The 19,127-nt window shown below is 41.1% G+C and overlaps 1 protein-coding gene across 8 annotated transcripts in view; it reads right to left on the bottom strand.

Moving 5' to 3' along the window:
- numb (NUMB endocytic adaptor protein) overlaps positions 1 to 17,547 on the bottom strand; it is a 244,205-nt gene extending 226,658 nt beyond the window's left edge. For 5 of the 8 annotated variants that reach the window (XM_041214092.1, XM_041214098.1, XM_041214096.1 and 2 more), the window contains exon 1: positions 17,349 to 17,540. The gene's annotated coding sequence lies outside the window, so the exon portion shown is untranslated. Of the gene's footprint in view, positions 1 to 218; positions 330 to 17,348 lie in introns of those variants that run through there. The other 3 variants (XM_041214093.1, XM_041214091.1, XM_041214094.1) reach the window with 3 other exon arrangements.
- Positions 17,548 to 19,127: the final 1,580 nt, after the last annotated feature.

Raw genomic sequence — 19,127 nt, 5'->3', positions numbered from 1 at the left:
ATCAACAGTGAAAATAAATAAATTCACCATTTAGGTCATGGAGTTCCAGAAGATGGAAAGTCTAAGCATTCTGTCCATTCAAGTGTCAAGGTATCAAAACACACCAATCAAGACAGATGTCCAAACATGCACCCTTAACCAAGGGGTACCAGTTCTATAGAAACTCTCAATCTAGTTTCCAATACTTGAAACCCAGAGTAAATTGAGGCACTCCTTACCACATTGTGTCTTCCTCCTCCTGCCACGTAAAAGGGCAAATTGCACAGCATGGAAATGCTCGACATGGATTTAAGTACCGTACAGTGGACAGAACATAGCAGTATATATGCTGCAATGTAATGACTCGGGTTGCTTGCATGCATACTTTGTGTACGAACGTTTGTTGAGCAAAGTGGGAGGGAAGGAAATGACACAGCCCAAGCTATTTCTTCCCACATACCAGCAGTTTTGTTGCAGCAGTTATTGCAGTACAGAAATATTAACAATGACACATCACCCAAGAAGAAAAGATATTTGTGAAACTGGAACCAATAGGAGTAACTTGGATACTATCGCACTGTTTTCTCCAATCAAAATATTACAAAGTACTGCAAGTTTTATTTTAAGTCATTCTTGTGCTGTACCATGTTATAGTTCAAATTGTTCTCTCCAGACAATTAAAGTCTATGAAGTAAAACAAAATTAACATCATGCTAAAATTTCACCCACAAATTTAACTCAAGTCCTTGGAGATTCAAAGTAGCACCTCAACTTCGTGTGAATTATTGATTTCCCATATTTGTGAAAGGGCTCCCATAATGAATTATCACCATGTTATCGTCAATTGTTATCAACCATCACATATTAAACAAAAGTTATGACATGGTGCACAACCAGAATGTACTTCTGACATAAGGGCATCTATCATCGCTTTCCCATCGTTATCGAAGATGGCTATTTCCTGAATGCGGAGAGTCCCTTATCTTACATTATGTGACTTGACTTCAACATTACCATGAGCTACAAGCTGTCAACTTAAAGAATCTGTGTACTGAATGATGGGCAATAATAAGCAAACAATTATCTATACACCAGAACATTTTTTTTTTACAAACTGAAATGATCAAGTTGCCCTGAAAAGAGACAGCGAAAAGCTAACAAATGAAAAAAATTCTGGCTGGGGAAATGAATAAAATTGCACAATGGGGTCTGTTGACAGTGTACAACTCCCTGTATAAAACACAGCAGTGGCAGTCCTAGTGTGTTCAAGATACTCATGTGGAACTTGAATCAATGACTTTATGACTCAAGACGTGAAAATGCGACCATTCAGCCAAGGCTGATGTCTATATTCGATGAAACACTGCTGGAACTATTGAAATGTCGTGTTGTTAAAAGCAAAGTTCAAATATTAGTCAATTTCCCTTGTTGACTTATAAGGCAACCACAACCTCCAAAGATTATATAAAATCTTGAAGTACAGGAGACACTAAGCTATATTTCCTCAAAATTTTAAAAATTGCTGACCAATAAATTGATATGCATCTTAAGAATGAGAAGTGCTCTTTACAAATTCCCTGCCTCGAGATTTCTCAGATTGTTTCCAACATCAAATTGCTGAATGGTGGAAAGAAAACATTTTAGGGAAAACAGGATTTTCAGACATTTAGTACTGCTCAATATTAATTGCAGCATATAGAAATTCACGTCATATGAACTTCATTGCAGCAGTTTAGCTCTTACCTACGTACAGCTCAGTTTTTATTCAATTGTATTACTAAATGCTGGGGCCCTTGCTGTTTGTGGTGTACATAAATGATTTGGACTTAAATGTAGGAGGTATGATTAAGAAGTTCGCGGATGACACAAAAATTGGTAGGGTGGTAAATAGTGAGGAGGATAGATGAAAACTGCAGGAAGGTATCAATGGACTGGTCAGGTGGAAAGAGCAGTGGCAAATGGAATTAAGCCGGAAAAGTGTAAGCTAATGCACTTGGGGATGGCTAACAAGGCAAGGGGTTATACTATGAATGGTAGGACCATGGAAAGTACTGAAGATCAGAGGAACCTTGGTGTGCATATCTGTATATCCCTGAAGGTAGCAGGGCAGGTAGATAAAGTGGTTAAGAAAGCATATGGGATACTTACCTTTATTAGCCGAGGCATAGAATACAAGAGCAGGGAGGTTATGCTGGAACTGTATAAAACTCTAGTTAGGCCACAAGTAGAATACTGCACGCAATTCTGGTCACCACATTATAGGAAGGATGTGATTGCACTGGAGAGGGTGCAGGGGAGATTTACCAGGATGCTGCCTGGGCTGGAGGGTCTGAGCTATGAGGAAAAATTGGAAGGCTGGGGTTGCTTTCCTTGGAGCAGCGAAGGTTGAGACAGTACTTGATAGAGGTGTATAACATTATGAAGGGCATAGATAGGGTGAATAGGAAGGCATTTTTTCCATTAGTCGAGGGGTCAATAACCAGGGGGCATAGATTTAAGGTAAGGGGTAGAGGGCCAAGAGGGGAGTTGAGGAGAAATGTTTTCACCCAGAGGGTGGTGGAAGTCTGGAACTCACTGCCTGAAAGGGTGGTTGAGTCAGAAACTCTCGTAACATCTAAGAAGGATTTAGATATTCACTTGTGTTGCCATTGCCTCTAGGACTATGGGCCAAGCACTGGAAAATGGGATTAGTGTAGTCAGATATTTGTTGACCAGCGTGGACACAATGGGCCAAATGGCCTCCTTCTGTGCTGTATACATAGTTGAGACTAGAGTTCACACCTTTAAACATTTAAACTGGTTGAACCCAAATCTAATCAGCAAAATTTTGATCGTTACTCTAAAAATTAGTCCCACTGTTTAGTGTTGACACTACCTCAGTTGCACAATACTGTACTTGGATCTGAATCTTTTGCCAAGACTAGGAAACACAAAAAAAGCTTACGTTTGGAGTACAAATCAGAGGTAAAAACCTAACTCCTTTCTCTCAAAAAATATTTCAAATATTTATCACAACTTCTAATCACATCGCCAAAATCATTTTGTGACTGTAAGTAACCATGTTACTGAAGGCAAATCCACGAGTGATAGAGCAATTAAAATTGGGGATGCACAAGAGACCAGAATTTGATGTGTGCAGACATCTTGGCAGGTTGTGGGGCTGGAGGAGATTACAGAAACAGGGAGGTGCAAGGCCATGGAGGGATTTGAAAACCAGAATAAGAATTTTAATATTTTAAAGTCAGGACATCGTTCATGTCACTGATACCCAGTGATAGGGCATAACATGGTACCAGGGGACCACAGCCACAAACTTGACTCATGTCACTTGATCACATTACACTTGATATAACATATTGCAGCTTGAAGTATCCCTTAAGATTCGTACCAGCAAAATAAGAATGGCAAGCTAATTTTTGTAACAAAATAAATTTAATGAGGGAGAATTTTATTTTAAACAGATAAGTGGAAGGGCACAAGTATAAGTACCAACAAGAGGAATGAATAGGAGATAAACTAGTTAGATTTGGTCAAACACAAATTTGTTTTCTGTTTGATAGAATGCCAGGACATGCATCATGTCTGCATAGTCTCAATATATTCATTTTCTGATGCAAGGTACTTCTGATCACTAATCTCCTCTTTTAAAGACTTGGGATTACACACAGGAAATGAGGACAAACTTTATCCTACAAACAAATTATACTACTTGGCAGACACAGGGCTACATCAGAAAGTGGATGGAAGCAAACTATTCATAGATGTCAACTTGGCTCTCGTATAACTCATCTAGTCAGATGATTATGGATTCAATCTCTATTTCAGAATTTCTCTCTTTTAGATCTGTGGGACTTTGCAATGAACACATTTGTTTACAATATCTGCTTATATAGCAACAGTGAACAGACAGCAAAAGTAGTTAATTGTCCAAAATATTTCGGGATATCCTAGGAAAACAAGAGCTCACATTTATGTAGCACTTTTATGTCCCAAAGCGCTTCACAGCCAATAACATATTTTTAAAGGTCGTCACCGCCATAGGAAAACACAATAAATTTGCATACTGCAAGGTCCCACAGAAAGTGCAAGAGGAAGGACAGAGTTTCCATTCCTGGCCCAGTCCAATAACTTAAACCACGGACTTACAACAATTGGGCAAGTCAAATTCCACTGTTCTAAGATGGGATTCTGAGGTTCTTCCTGTTTTGTGGCTTAATTTCCATGATTCCATCAATATACAATTAGGGCCATATTTTCACAATGACTGTGCAAGTCAAATTCTAGTGGTTTAGTGATCAAATCACAGAACTGTCTATTTTCCTGTGAACACCACAAATCACAGCCAGTAAATCACTAGCCTTGTCAGTAAGCAAAATTCAGAACCTTTGCTTTAAAAACCTGACAAAATTAACTGAACTGCAGCCAGTTGTGTGAAGTGCCAGAGGCAACTGGCATAGATGGAATCATCCCAAGGAGAAAATTGTGGAAATAACAGCTCCAAGAACAAGTATAGCAGGTGTACAAGATCATGGCGACACACCACAGTCGAATACTGGCCTGGACTTCCCAATGAAACCACAGTAAGTTAAGCCCAAAAGATCAAAATCTACTGTAAAATTTGTAAGCAGATACAAAATAATCCAAAACACAAATGAAATAGTGGCCTTTATCTCAAAGGGGACTGGAATTCAAAAGTGAGAACCTTGTATTGCAGTTGAACAGAGCCTTGGTCAGAACCCACCTGCAACTTCTATTTATATAGTGCTTTTAAGGTAATAAAATGTCCAGGTGCTTCATTTGGAACATTGAAACAAAATATGACACCAAGGCACGTAAGCAGTTATTAGGCCAGATGACCAAAAGCTTGGTGAAAGAAGTAGGTTTTGAGAAGTACCTTAAAAAGGAGGAAAGGTTAAGAGGTGAAGATTTGTAGGGGGGGAATTCTAGACTTGAGGGCAACTGAATACATAGCCACCAAGAGTGCAGTGATTAAAATTGGAAAGTACAAGAGGCTAGAATTAGCAGACGGTTGTGGAGGTGAAGGGGATTACAGAGATAGGGAGGGGTGAAGCTATGGAGCAACTTGAAAGCAAGGCTAAGAATTTTAAAATCAAGATGTTGTTTGATCGGGAGCCAATGTTGGTCAGTGAGCTCAGAGGTGATAGGGGACTTGCTGCAAGTTAACAGAGGGCCGAATATGGGAGAATAGCTTGGAGCACGTTGGAATATTTGCGTCTAGAGATAACAATGGCACTAATCTTGAGACAAGAGGTAAGCTACTTGAAACTTTGCTTCATACAAATTAGAAAATATTTTCCCTGGTCTTGTGAAATGTGCTAATATCTGCTGGGAATAGCATTGGGCCATTTACAATTGCTCTGTGTCCCAGCTTAGAAATGAAAAGGCCAGGAGTTCCTGCTCCTAATCACTGTCCAATATACTTGACAATATGCATGCAAAAAGTGCTTTATAACAGAATCAGCCTCAGTTCTGATGTCTCCCATATGAATATCAGCAGGCTGTATAACAAACTTAAATTCACTCATGATAAGTACCAGTTAATAACTAGAATTAACGGAAGCCTTATCCCAACCAGAAGTCAATATCTTCTCAACCAGAAGTCAATGTAAAAAAATTACATTGGCAAGGAAGGCAAAGTGAGGTGGGGGAGGAGGAGATTCACAGATAAGTTATTTTAACCAGGTCAATACTTCAATACAATACTCAGACAGTAGTGCACAGAATAACTAGTTATTTATCTCACTGCTGTTAATGTGGGTCCTTGCTGTGCACAGATTGGCTGCAACATTTGCCTATCTAACAGAAACTACACTTCAAAGGGTGTCAATTGACTCTGAAGCATCCTGGGGACCGAACAATTCACTTTCTAAAAGAGATTTAAATATAATATTCGATTTAGAGTAGAACTCAATGCAGGCGTCTCACATTCATCAGTTAATTCCCAATTGGTCAGGCCCAGTTTGAAATTTACATGATTTACAAGTTACGAAAGGATGGCCTGTGCTTATAGCAGCAAAGCAGTGGGCTCAAACACACTGTGAAAAATGAAACAAAATTTTAACAGCACGTTTCTGGAAATGTAGAAGTTTTTTTTTAAATCGAATTCCTTTGTGGAATTGAACCACTTCAACGACTTCAGGCCTCTGGCAATACTTCCGTGCAATGGGTTTCTGGAAGAACACACTCCTACAAGTGCTTCTTCCTCCAAATGCTCCTCACATAGCAAGCACCCTAACATCAACAGTTGTTTACCAGTAACTCTCAAAAGTGACAAATACCGGCACAATTCTACTTCTTAACACAGTGAAGCAACAAGAGATCACAATTCTCAAAATATTTGCTGTATTCAGTTGATATTCAGTCAGGAACAAAAGCCTGTTTTATTGGAAATTTACTGTAACAAGAATGTGTGATGGTGTGCTCTGATTATGCAACACATAGGCAGTGATAAAACTAATAAAACCTCATTTGTCTGACTAAAATCAACATTTAACTGCCGGGAAAGTATTGCTGGCCATACGTAAACAATTTAGAGATTTAAAGTAATTAATGAAAGGAATAGAGGGGAGTTGAGGAGAAGTGTTTTCACCCAGAGGGTGGGCGGGGGCGAGAATCCACTGCTTGAAAGGGTGATTAGAGGCAGAAACCCTCAACACATTGAAAAAAATACTGGGGTACGCTCTTGAGGTGTTGTAACCTACAGAGCTAAAAGGACCAACAGCTGGAAAGTGGGATTCAGCAAAACAACTATTTTTTTTGGCCAAATGGCCTTCTGTGTCATAAATCTTTGTATGTTTTCTAATTACCCTGCCATCAAAATGCCTTCAACAGCATTACTCCAAATAGAATCAAGCAACTTACGACAAAAAGCACTTATTGTCCAAGTTGACAGGAACTTCATGTTTCTGTGCAAATATAAACTAGCTCACCAAACAATTTCAAAAAATTGACATAGGGTACCCCCTCCTTTAACAGTTAACAAGAAAACAGCTTTAATAAGCCTGTAACAAGTCACTGTATATGTTTGTAACTTAACCTGTTATTTACACAGCACTCCTCCACCAATATTGCAGGGGGGAAAGCACAACACCTGAATGGGAAAAATAACAGTTGAAGGCAAAATGCATGGGTGCATCCTTGCAAAAACTTTAATTATGCAATGCCAGGAGCAGTACCAGGCATACCTCAAAATGAGGTGCTAACCTGATGAAGCTACAACACAGGACTACTTGTGTGCCAAACATGAAAGCAGCATGCGGCAGGCAGAGCTAAGCAATTCCACAACCAATGGATCAGATCTAAGCTCTGCAATCCTGACACATCCAGTCGTGAATGGTGGAGAAAAATAAACAACTCACTGGAGGAGGCAGTTCCATAAACATCCCCATCCTCAACGATGGGAGAGCCCAGCAGACCAGAGCAAAATCTTATTACAGCCTTGGTCCAAACATGGACAAAAGAGCTGAACTCCCAAGGTGAGGTGAGAGCAACTGCCCCTGACATTAAGGCAGCATTTGCAACAATCTTCAGCCAGAAGTGTGGAGTGGATGATTCATCTCAGCCTCCTCCAGAGATCCCCAGCATCACAGATGCCAGTCTTCGGCCAGTTTCACTCCAAGTGATGTCAAGTGACAGCTGAGGGCACTGGATACTGGCTACGGGTTCTGACAACATATCCGGAAGTAGTACTGAAAACCTGTGCCCCAGAACTAGCTGTGCCCTTAGCCAAACTGTTCCAGTGCCGCGACAACATGGGCATCTACCCGACAATGTGGAAAACTGCCCAGGTATATCCTGTCCACAAAAAACAGGACAAATCCAATGCTGCCAATTACTGCCCTATCAGTCAATGCTCCATCATCATTACTTAATGGAAGGGGTCATCAACAGTGCTAATAAGCAGCACTTGCTTAGCAATAACCTGCTCACTGACGCTCAGTTTGGGTTCCACCAGGGCCACTCAGCTCCTGACCTTATTATAGCCTTGGTTCAAACATGGACAAAAGAGCTGAACTCCCAAGGGGAGGTGAGAGTGACTGCCCCTGACATTTAGGCAGCATTTGACTGAGGGTAGCATCAAGTAGCTTGAGCAAAACTGGAATCATGCCTAGCACAGAGGGAGATGGTTCTGTTTATTAGAGTTCAGTCATCTCAGCTCCAGGACATCACTGCAAGAATTCCTCAGGGTAGTGTCCTCGGCCCAACCTTCTTCAGCTGCTTCATCAATGACCTTCCTTCCATCATAAGGGCAGAAGTGGGGATGTTCGCAGATGATTGCACAATATTGAGCACCATTCATGACTCCTCAGATACAAAAGCAGTCCATGTCCAAATGCAGCATGACCTGGACAATATCCAAGCTTGGGCTCACAAGTGGCAAGTAACATTCATGCCATGCAAGTGCCAGGCAATGACCATCTCCGACAAGAGAGAATCTAACCATCACCCCTTGATGTTCAATGGCATTACCATCACTGAATCCCTCACGAACAACATCCTGTGGGTTACCATTGACCAGAAAGTGAACTGGACTAGCCACATAAATATTGTGGCTAGAAGAGCAGGTTAGAGGCTAGGAATCGTGTGATGAGTAACACACCTCCTGATTCCCCAAAGCCTGTCCACCATTTACAAGGCACAAGTCAGGAGTGTGATGGAATACTCCCCACTTGCCTGGATGAGTGCAGCTCCAACAACACAAGAAGCTTTGTCCAGGATAAAGCTCGAGTGGCACCACATCAACGAATATTCACTCCCCCCACCACCGACGCACAGTAGCAGCAGTGCATACCATGTACAAGATGCACTGCAGGAATTCACCAAGGCTCCTTAGCCAGCAGCTTCCAAACCCATGACCACTACCATATAGAAGGTCAAGGGCAGCAGATAGATGGGAACACCACCATCTGGAAGATCCCCTCCAAGTCACTCACCATCCTGACTTGGAAATATATCGCCGTTCCTTCACTGTCGCTAGGTCAAAATCCCTTCCTAACAGCACTGTGGGTGCACCTACACCACGTGAACTGTAGCGGTTCAAGAAGGCAGCTCACCACCAGCTTCTCAAGAGCAACTAGGGATGGGCTATGAATGCTGGCCTAGCCAGCAAAGTCCACATCCCCTGAATAAATCAAAAAAAAGTCATGATAAACTCACTGGAAGACTATTTGATATTCCATCCTCATGGCCCCAATAGATGTAGCAGTCTGTTAAATTTCTTCAACTTGAGCTGGTGAGCGCAGTAAATTTGCATGTGGAAAATCCATTTGCATTCCATAGCAGACATATTGTCTGTCCGGAAACCAAAAACACATGTCACCTGACTTCCCAGGAACCATTTTGAGAAACCACAGTGTCCATTATACCATGTTTCCGCCTTGTCCAAAAAAAGTCCGCTGCCCAATTATCTTTACAAGCATGACGTGACCTCATGCAAAGTGAAGCAAAGGACTAAGGAGTACTTTGTAAACTATTTTCCAATGTGACCCATTTTAACTCATCACTTTCCCAAAACAATCAGGAATTTTGGCTTTGCTGGTGATGTCCAGATCACATGAAAGAATATAATAGAAAAATTTTTGAAAATTAACATGACCCCAACAAAAACAAAACAGGAATAAAGCAGCATAGTAACATTCAGCATATAATTCAAGTTCCTGTGTTATAGATCAACATGCAATGATACATTATATAAATATGAAAGTCTGTGTTTTAAATTGCTCTGTAAAAATATTATTTTATATACTCATGTCGGTTTCAGTTACGTCAAAGAATGAAATCCATGTTAGATTAGCTATACCAAGAAGTGTGACCAGTGACTTAAGTAACATCTGAAAGTCCAAAAACTGAAAAAAACATCTTGTACGGCCACAAGTGTGGAGGGTTGCACTCTTTGAATGCAAAAGTTGGACTCTGAAGAGGACAAGAGGAGGATAATAGTTTTTGAAATGTGAGTATGGAGGAGGATTATCAGAATCAACTGGATGGACAGAAAGATAAATGAGTGGGTTAGAAGTAGAGTAGAAATTCAGGAGACAAAAGGGTTGCTAAGTACAGTTAGAGTAAGATAACCAAGTGCGAACATTGGAAACAAAGGCCTGAGAGCTTTGTACTGGCAACAATCAAAGGGGAAATTAAGGGTAAAAACTGAAGTAGAAGAAGAAAAGTCACTGGATAACATTGGGATGTGGACTGACAGAGGCTTGAAGAAAGCCAGAGAAGAAGCAAGCTGATGCTAAAGGCCCCACTAAGGCTATGGTGACAAGCATAGGTTTCAGCCAAGTTCTTCATTTTTCCTGGTGACAGAAGAGTCAGTGAAGCCCTTCTTCCATCCAGCTCTCAACATTGTAATTAGCCCTTCACCCATCCCACCCACCTCTCCCTAACTCTTTCCACCACCCACTCCCTCCGCACCATTCACTCACTCAGCAGTCCCTCTCCACACCTGCTGTGCCCTGCCACATCCGCCCTCACCCAGGCCGAGCAGATGGACTCTGCTGCTCTCCATCCACCCTTCACTGGGGTTACCAGCTGCTGGACCCTGTCAAGACTCAGGCTGCAGCACTGCGCTGCTCTCTTCTTCCCTGCTACCCCCAACACGAATGCCCAGATATGCCAAACCCAAACAAGACTCAGGCTCCACTGCTCGCTTTTAAAAAGATATTTGAATTGAAATCAGGTCAGATAGATGTTTTCTCCTCCAGCACCTCTCTCATCGTCCTCATGGCCGAATGGGCTGATGGCAACATATGCACAGGTGCACAGTGCACTTGCGTTAACACCCAAGATACAAAGTCAACAACAAGAAGAGACTTGCTAGCGGTCTCCCAATCACTGCCTGAGAAATACAGGACAAACGGCACTCCAGTGAATCTGCTTGCTCCCTCAATACAGCTTCGGAGATGATTACAGGTAGCACTCAACACTGCTGTACAAAACTTCACAGACCAGGAGGTCTGTTCTGGCTCTTCACTGAGCCGATCTCAGTCCAGGCAGAACGTAAAATTAAATTACGGGACAATTGCGTAAAATAAAGGATGATTGGTCACCCTGCACTTCTTTCTTAGCTTCTTTCCTGTTGGTACTGCTTCCAGATCAAGGGGCGCCAGGTCATATGGACCATTATTTCTTATTATCCAAGAAAATTACAATTGACTCCTTTACAATGATGCTAACTCATATAAGTCTCCTTCAAACGTTCGTCAAAATGATTATAGATTCCAGACCTTTTAAAGGAATTACAAATTTTCTTTGCTGTACTGTTTCCAAATCAAAAGTCGTCACAAGGTTACTTAATTGACCATGATGTACAAGATAATTTTTATTCTAAGTTAACCTCTTGATAAATTTTCTATCAAACTGATAAATTAAAAACAAGCCAATCATACCTGGTCAAGGCATTAGCATCTTCTTTTCATCATTTTTCCACACTGCTATTCTTAAATGGTAACATTATCTTCGACTAAAAATCAGAGATTCCAGATCAATTCACACCGAGATACATCCGTACCAAAACTATAAAGTGGAATTTGGATTTGGACTTTTCTCAAAAAAAGTCAGATGCTAACATAATCTTGAATCTGCTTGGTCCCTCAATACAGCCTAGGAGGTGATTATAGGTAGCATTCAACACCTGCTGTACAAAGCTTCACAGACCAGGAGGTCTGTTCTGGCTCTTCACAGAGCTGATCTCAGTCCAGGCAGCAAATGGCATCCTATAATTAACCTCAGTGCTCTTGGCTATGTAGTTTTTAAAAAAAAGCTTGAGTTCCTCCTCTTGTTCAGCATCCAGTGACTCCTGCTGTACAGAGGGTACACATGTACATCAGGTAACAGCATTTGCATCAGGTTCAGCGGACTCCATTGTCAAGCAGCAGCTTACCAACAATTAGGGTCAGTTTTTAAAAAAATAACTTTTGGAAGCTGTCTACATCTTGCTTTTCTGAAGGCACTGACTCTTGCACCAGCAGTCCTTTCATATGAACGCCAGCTAGTTATTCAACTATAAAGATTGCAATCCTGTTTCTACTTTCTCACCAGCATCACCAGATGGTAATCAGAAATGGGAGCCCCAACTGAATTCAATTCTGCCTGCCCCAGGGCTGAAGCCAATTGTTCAGTGGCTGAGAATGAATTCTAACCTGTATAACTGAAAACTGCAACAGGCTCTGCATTTATTCATTAGGTCCCAGGAAAAATCATAGCAAGAAGAGTTTTAGAAACAGACAGTGGAAAAGATTTATAGAATCTCTCTACAATTTACTGCAAAATTATCTAGCAATACTGCAGTAATACAAGTGTTCAATACATTAACTGCAACTTTGTTACCAAGATACTGGAACATTTCCTCCAATAAACAGGTCACTTGCAAATTTCTAACTTTGCATAAATAAATTAATTAGTGAGCTTTAGGAACAAATAATTTATTCAGTATCAAAATGCTGGTGTATCAGTCACATAAATCTTGGATTCATATATAACTATTCATCATTTCCAACTATATCACTTTCACTGATGGATGAGTATTTTATTTTTTCTTCCAGTTCTCCCATCCCTCAAATATATCAACTCCCGCATTAGGGTGCAATTCTTCAGAACCTTCTACGATAGCTCACTCCATTGCATTTTGACAGTTGATGACCTGAGGCAATTCAACTATGGATGTATCAAAACCGAGGCCAATCTGGACAAGGGCAAAAGTTCCTAGATTGCTTTCAGGAGAATTTTCTACAGCAGTACGTCCAATCCAACAAGAAAAGGTTCTTGGAAATGAGGCGGGCCAAGATCAAGTGTCAGTGGGGGAACATTTAGGAGACAGTGATCTTTGTATTGTATGTTTTAGGATGATGATAGAAAAGGACAATAGGCAAACCAGAGTGAAAATAATTAACTGGACAAGAGCCGACTTCGATGAGGCAAGGACAGAGCTGAGCCAGAAAGACTGTAAGACTTTGCCAAAAGATTGCAAACAAAACTGTAGCTGACCAATGGGCTATCGTCAAAAAAAAAATTGGTTTGGGCACAGTCAAGATATATTCCATCAAAAGGGAAAGGTAGGGCAAACAAATCCAGAGCTCCCTCGATGAAAAAGGAGACAGGAATTAAGATAAAGAAGAAAAAGGGTGCTCATGACAGGTGTCAGGCAGAAAATACAATTGAGAACGAAGAGGAATACAGAAGGCTCAGAGGGGAAGTGGAAAAACATAATAGAGAAGCAAAGAGAGATTATGAAAAAAGACTGGCAGCCAACATAAAGGGGAATCCCAAAGTCTTCTGTAGGCATATAAATAGTAAAAGGGTAGTAAAAGGAGGAGTAGGGCCAATTAAGGACCTAAAATGAAATTTATTCATGGAAGAAGGGGCCATGGTTGAGTTGTTAAATGAATGCTTGGCATCCGTCTTTACCAAGGAGGTAGATGCTACCCAGGCCATGGTGACAGACGAGGAAACTCTGTCACTAGAAGGGTTCAAAATTGATAAGGAGGAAGTGTTGAATAGACTGTCGGTAGTTAAAGCTGACAAGGCACGGGGAGCGGATGAGATGCACCCAAGGATATTGAAGGAAGTGAGAGTAGAAATTGCAGGGGCACTGACCACGATTTTTCAGTCTTCCCTAGATGGTGCCAGAGGACTGGAAAATTGCAAACATTACGTCCTTGTTCAAAAAAGGTTACAATGATAAGTCCAGCAATCACAGACCAGTCAGTTTAACTTCAGTGGTGAGCAAGATTCTAGAAACAGTTATTCAGGATGGAAAAATATGGGTTGATAAGGAAGAGCCAGCATGGATTTCTAAAGGGGAAAGCGTGTTTAACTAACTTGGAGTTTTTTGAAGAGGTAACAGAAAAGGTCAATGAGGGTAATGTCATTGATGTGGTATACATGGACTTTGAAAAGGTATTTGCTACAGTGCCACATAACAGACTTGTGGGAAAAGTTATTGCTCATGGAATAAAAGGGACAGTAGCAACGTGAATACAAAATTGGCTGAAAAATAGGAAGCAGAGAGTAATGGTCAATGGATGTTTTTCAGGCTGGAGGAAGGTTTGTGGTTGAGTTCCCCAGGGAGTCAGTATTGGGGTTGCTTTTCCTGATATATATGAGTGATCTAGATCTTGGTGTGCAGATAGCAATTTCAAAGTTTGCGGATGATACGAAGCTTGGGAGAGTTGTGAACTGCGAGGGGGACTGTGTGGAACTTTAAGAGGACATAGACAAGTTGGTGGAGTCCGCAGATAGATGGCAGATGAAGTTCAAGGTGAAGAAGTGTGAAGTGATGCATTTTGGTAGAAAGAACATGGACAGACAATACAAAATAAGGGGTGGAATTTTGAAGGGGGTGCCAGCGTCGAAAAATTTGAATGGATATGTACATAGATCATTGAAGGTGGCAGGACAGGTGGAGAGCGCAGTTAGGAAAGCATATAGTATCCAGGGCTTTATTAATTTATATAAGACTCTCATTAGACCTCAGCTGGAATATTGTGTACGGTTCTGAGCATCATATTTATAGGAAGGATTGAAGACAGTGCAGAAGAGGTTTACAAAAATAGTGCCAGGGATGAGAAACTTCAGCTATGAGGATAGATTGGAGAAGTTGGGGCTGTTTTCCTTGGAGAGGAGAAGGCTGAGGGGATTGAAGTTTTCAAAATCATGAGGGGGCTGGACTGAGTAGATAGGGAGAAGCTGTTCCCGCTCATAAAAGGATCAAGAACGAGAAGGCACAGATTTAAAGTAATTTGCAAAAGAAGCAAATGTGATATAAGAAAAAACTTTTTCACACAATGAGTGGTTCAGGTCTGGAAAGCACTGCCTCCAAGTGTGGTGGAGGCAGCATTTAAGAGGGCATTAAATGATTATTTGAAAAGAAACAATATGCAGGGCTACAGGTAAAAGGCAGGGCAATGGCACTAGCTCATATGACTGAATGGCCTCCTTCTGTGCCATTAAAATTCTGTGATTCTGTTTCCCTCGATTGTCTGCAAGCTTCCAGCTTCCAGGAGAGGTTGTCAAGAATAAGTGCGCAGATTGAATTCCCTTTGATTAACATGAGTTTTAACCATCAATTGCAGCAAGTTTATCATTGCCCATGATATTAGTTAACTCAGGACAAACCAGAAGAATCGAAACTCAGATCTTCCCACTTCACTTTTTTTTAAGCTTCAGCGTATTGACCCCACACCCCGCACTCTGCAGAACCTTGTATTATTCAGCATTGTAACATGCACTGTGAATAAGTAACAAAACTTTGTGCACCATTTCCTGTACAATAAAGCAAAGGCTAATAACAGATTTAATGATTTAGAAGGGTGCTGATCATTGAATTTCCAATAAAGGGATCAAATAAATAATTTTTTAAATGTAATCTTGGGGCTCAGAAGATATATTACAAGGCAGTCAGGGTTCAATCTTGCATTCAGGAGATCACTCAAACTGCAAAGAGTGCGAGGTTGCAATTCATTCCAGGGCATTCATTATCCTGCTGTTTATAGATGCAATTTTTTCTGATGCAACTGGGGATTTATATTAAAAATGCAACACATATAAAACAAGAGCATGTTCTTACTTGTAAATTACACTCAACAGGAAATTACGCAACCAATTCGTCTTTTGATTTATCATTTTATGATTTATCATTTTGTAAGCAACACAGACCTTCGGACTGAAACGCAGCACTCAAATTAATGATCACTTACTGACTAAAAAGTACAACCTAAATCTCCTAGTGAGTGACACAAGTAATAATGAGACTCGAGGTTAACATAACATTTATAGCTCTGACAACAACCAGCTGAAAATAAAAACCAGCTAAATTTAAAAAGAGGAAGATGTAATAAAAACATCTGCTTTTAAGCTTAAGATTTAAAAATCTCCATCCCAAAGGGAGCAACTGTGACTGACAACGTAAAACTCCTACCCTTAGTTAGCACTTCAATCACCATTGTTTACCTTTGAATATTTTTAAACCCCTACTGTCAATCCACACCTGTAGTCAATATTGACATTACTAAGAGGTTAAAGCTAATTAAGTTAAATCTAATTTGGAGCCTATTTTTCAGATGTTCCCCAGTGCGCTTTTTCCTTTCACTTTGAAAAAGTAAATCCACTTGGGAGAAGATGGTTATAATATATTATAAAAACTGGCGACTTGACTTACAAAATGGAACACAAGCTGATTGATTTTGAACACATCTTTTTGAAAAAAGAATACATCCCAAATCAGGCATCAAAACGTACTCAAAACTATTACACCAGTTGGTTCAGCATAAATCAGAAGGCCATTCAACCCTTCAAACTTATTGACATAATCACACAGTGCAGAAGAGGCCCTTCAGCCCATCGAGTCTGCACCGACATGAGAGAAACACTTGACCTACCTACTTATTCCACCATTCAACTAGCTGATCAGTACTTCAGCATCAGTTTGTTCATCTGCTGAGTTACTGAACCACATAGATTAGGAAAGTGACAGGTGTAGACTCTACTTTGCACTTTTAGCTCTCAGCCCAAGTCCTGCAATTAGTCTCATTGCCCTTGGGCAATGTAAAATCAGTCAGGTATGCTGCTAATGGTTATTGTCTTGTGATCACTACTGCAAATGCAGTACTATGACCATTGGCTGAGGTTAGGATAGGATGCAGTTGTGAATGTCCACTCTACAACACTCAAGGGCTCACCAATGATCAACAGTAACACTAGGGTGACCAAGGTACCAAGCACACTTAAATCCATTACCTAGCATAATCAATCATTTCAGGAGGGGAGAGGAGGGAAAAAACATTGTCAATGCACAGCTGGCTGTGGTGTCAATAGCCAGTGTGTGCTTTAGGGGTTAAAACGTATGGGACGAATATTAGACCTACAAACAGGGTGCCAGGATTAGGCTGCCCAGGTTAGGGTCAGGAAACTAGACTAGATTCAGGGTGCCAGGGTCAGGGTGCCCAGGCTAGAGACCAGAGAGCTCAGGGTACCCAAGCTTGGGTCTGGGTGCCCAGGTTAAGGGCCAGAAGGTCAGAGTGCCCTGGTGAAAGGTCAACGTGCCCAGGGTCAGGAAGCTTAAGCTAGAGGTCAGATTGCCAAGGTCAGGCTAGGGGGTCAGTGTCAGATTCAGGATGGCCAAGCTAGGATCAGAAACCGGTATTAACCATACGGGTGCAAAAAGCACGTACACACGCCAACTTTGAATGGAGATCTCTTTAAGAGGAGTAACAGCATAAAGTCAGTGGCGTGGCAGGGATGAGTGATGAAAATTGGCGTGATCCTGTTACCGCCAGCCCTTTGCCCAGCCCGAGCTTCCTTGACCCTGTTTTTAAAACACTCCCCTAGCGGGGCCCGAGCAAACACCTTACCTCGATCACCAAACCGCCAACAACCTTAGGGCAAACCACAATTCCTTTCGTTTTCCAAAAAAAATACAATAGAAAGCACGGCCAACAATATCAGAATAATTTTAAAAACAAACACCCATTAAAATAAATAAAATTCAGTGACAGAAACGTCCCTCACATTGGTTACCGCCGGCAACCTCACCTGCTACTGCGCAACCCAGTTCGCGTTTTTCCGGCGGGGAGGTGTGGGCGTTCGAACACGCCCCCCCCTCCGCCTTTACAACACTGTGGTTGGTTGGAGAAAACTACACATCTGCAGCACGGTGCCTGATCATTGGTTGGTTGCGTGCCCGTCAACTGTGTCGCAAACTCTCATGCCTCCTGCGTTTGATTGAGGCCTAGGCGGATGTCCGTGCTTACGGACGCGCATGTGCAATGAGCTCCCTTCGTTCTCAGATGAACAATGAGGACAGGTGAGGAAGGGAGGTGAAGGTTGGTGGGTGTAGGGGTGTGTATAAGTTTCATTATTCAGCTAGAAAGAAGATTGAGGTCTTCATTCAATCCTTGTATTATTATATCAGTCAACTTTTTGCTTTCAATTGTTTGTGGTATCTGGTTAAAAACTTTTTTTGGCCTTTCCAGAGGTGGAGTTTGAAGTATCAAGGATTGGTATGGATAGGTTGTTATGCATCTAATGTTGGAGGAAAACTTTTAGATAATCGTGGACAAATTATGTTTAATTAAATTGTTTGAGCTTTTTGATGAGTTAATGCAGTTGCTGTAGTGTACATGGACTTCCAAAAGGTAGCAAACAGTAATGGTGAGTGGTTTTTCAGACTGGAGGAAGGTGGGGTTCGTCAGAGGTTGGTGTCAGGACTACGCTTCTTGATATATGACCAAGGCTTGGTCAATTTCAAAATTTGTGCATGACACAAAACTCAGAAATATTGTGAACTGTGTGGAGGATAGTAATAAACTTCAAAAGATCATAGACTGGGCAGACAAGTAGATGAAATTTAATGTAGGGAAGTCCATAGTGATTCATTTTGGTAGAAAGAATGAAAAGCGAAGGTAAAATAGCATACATTTCTAAAGGGGCAGAGGGAACTAAAAAAGCCCAGGATCTCATTTACTTTATTAACTGCTTTCTCAATCTGCCATATCTCCTTCAATGATTTGTGCACATATACCCCAAGGTCCTGCTGGCAGCGAAGAAGTAAACTTGGAACAAAATGAACCGAACATAATTGTTTTATGTTGGTTCAGTTAGAGCAGCTGCCTTCACTGCTCCACAATACCCACTGATACCTATGGCCAATCAGTATCCAATGAACTCGACTGGTATGCAGGTTTGAAATCTGATTTGAAGCCCAACTTTTATTGCTCTGGTTATTCCTGAATCATCTATGGCTGTCCTCCCATATGTAGCTAAAAAAAAAATGCAAACTGAACTTAATGTTCATTAATCATTACCAATAAATCTTCATCTGGTGGCTCAATAAACTGGCAAAGGCACTGCAAAGACAGCATGTTCACAGTCTTCCAAATGGGAAGTGTGGAAAAAAAAATACAATTACACCAAAGGAGACATTTGTGCATACCATGTATGATCCTTTTAAGAAATTGACAGGTTAATTTGAAGGCTTTCATCTGACAAGGCATTCAGTTCAACAGTTTGCCTTTATGAAAAAAATGAGATATACATCAATCCTAGACTGTTAATATATGCATTTGGGGAAATCAGAAATTCCTTCCCTAGTCCCAACATTGTTGAAGCCAGTTGAAGCATAGCAACCGCTG

This window comes from Carcharodon carcharias, chromosome 20 (genome assembly GCF_017639515.1).
Source record: "Carcharodon carcharias isolate sCarCar2 chromosome 20, sCarCar2.pri, whole genome shotgun sequence".
In the NCBI taxonomy this organism is placed as follows: Eukaryota; Metazoa; Chordata; class Chondrichthyes; order Lamniformes; family Lamnidae; genus Carcharodon; species Carcharodon carcharias.
Note: the sequence above shows the minus strand (reverse complement) of the source record. Positions and strands in the feature narration are given on the sequence as shown.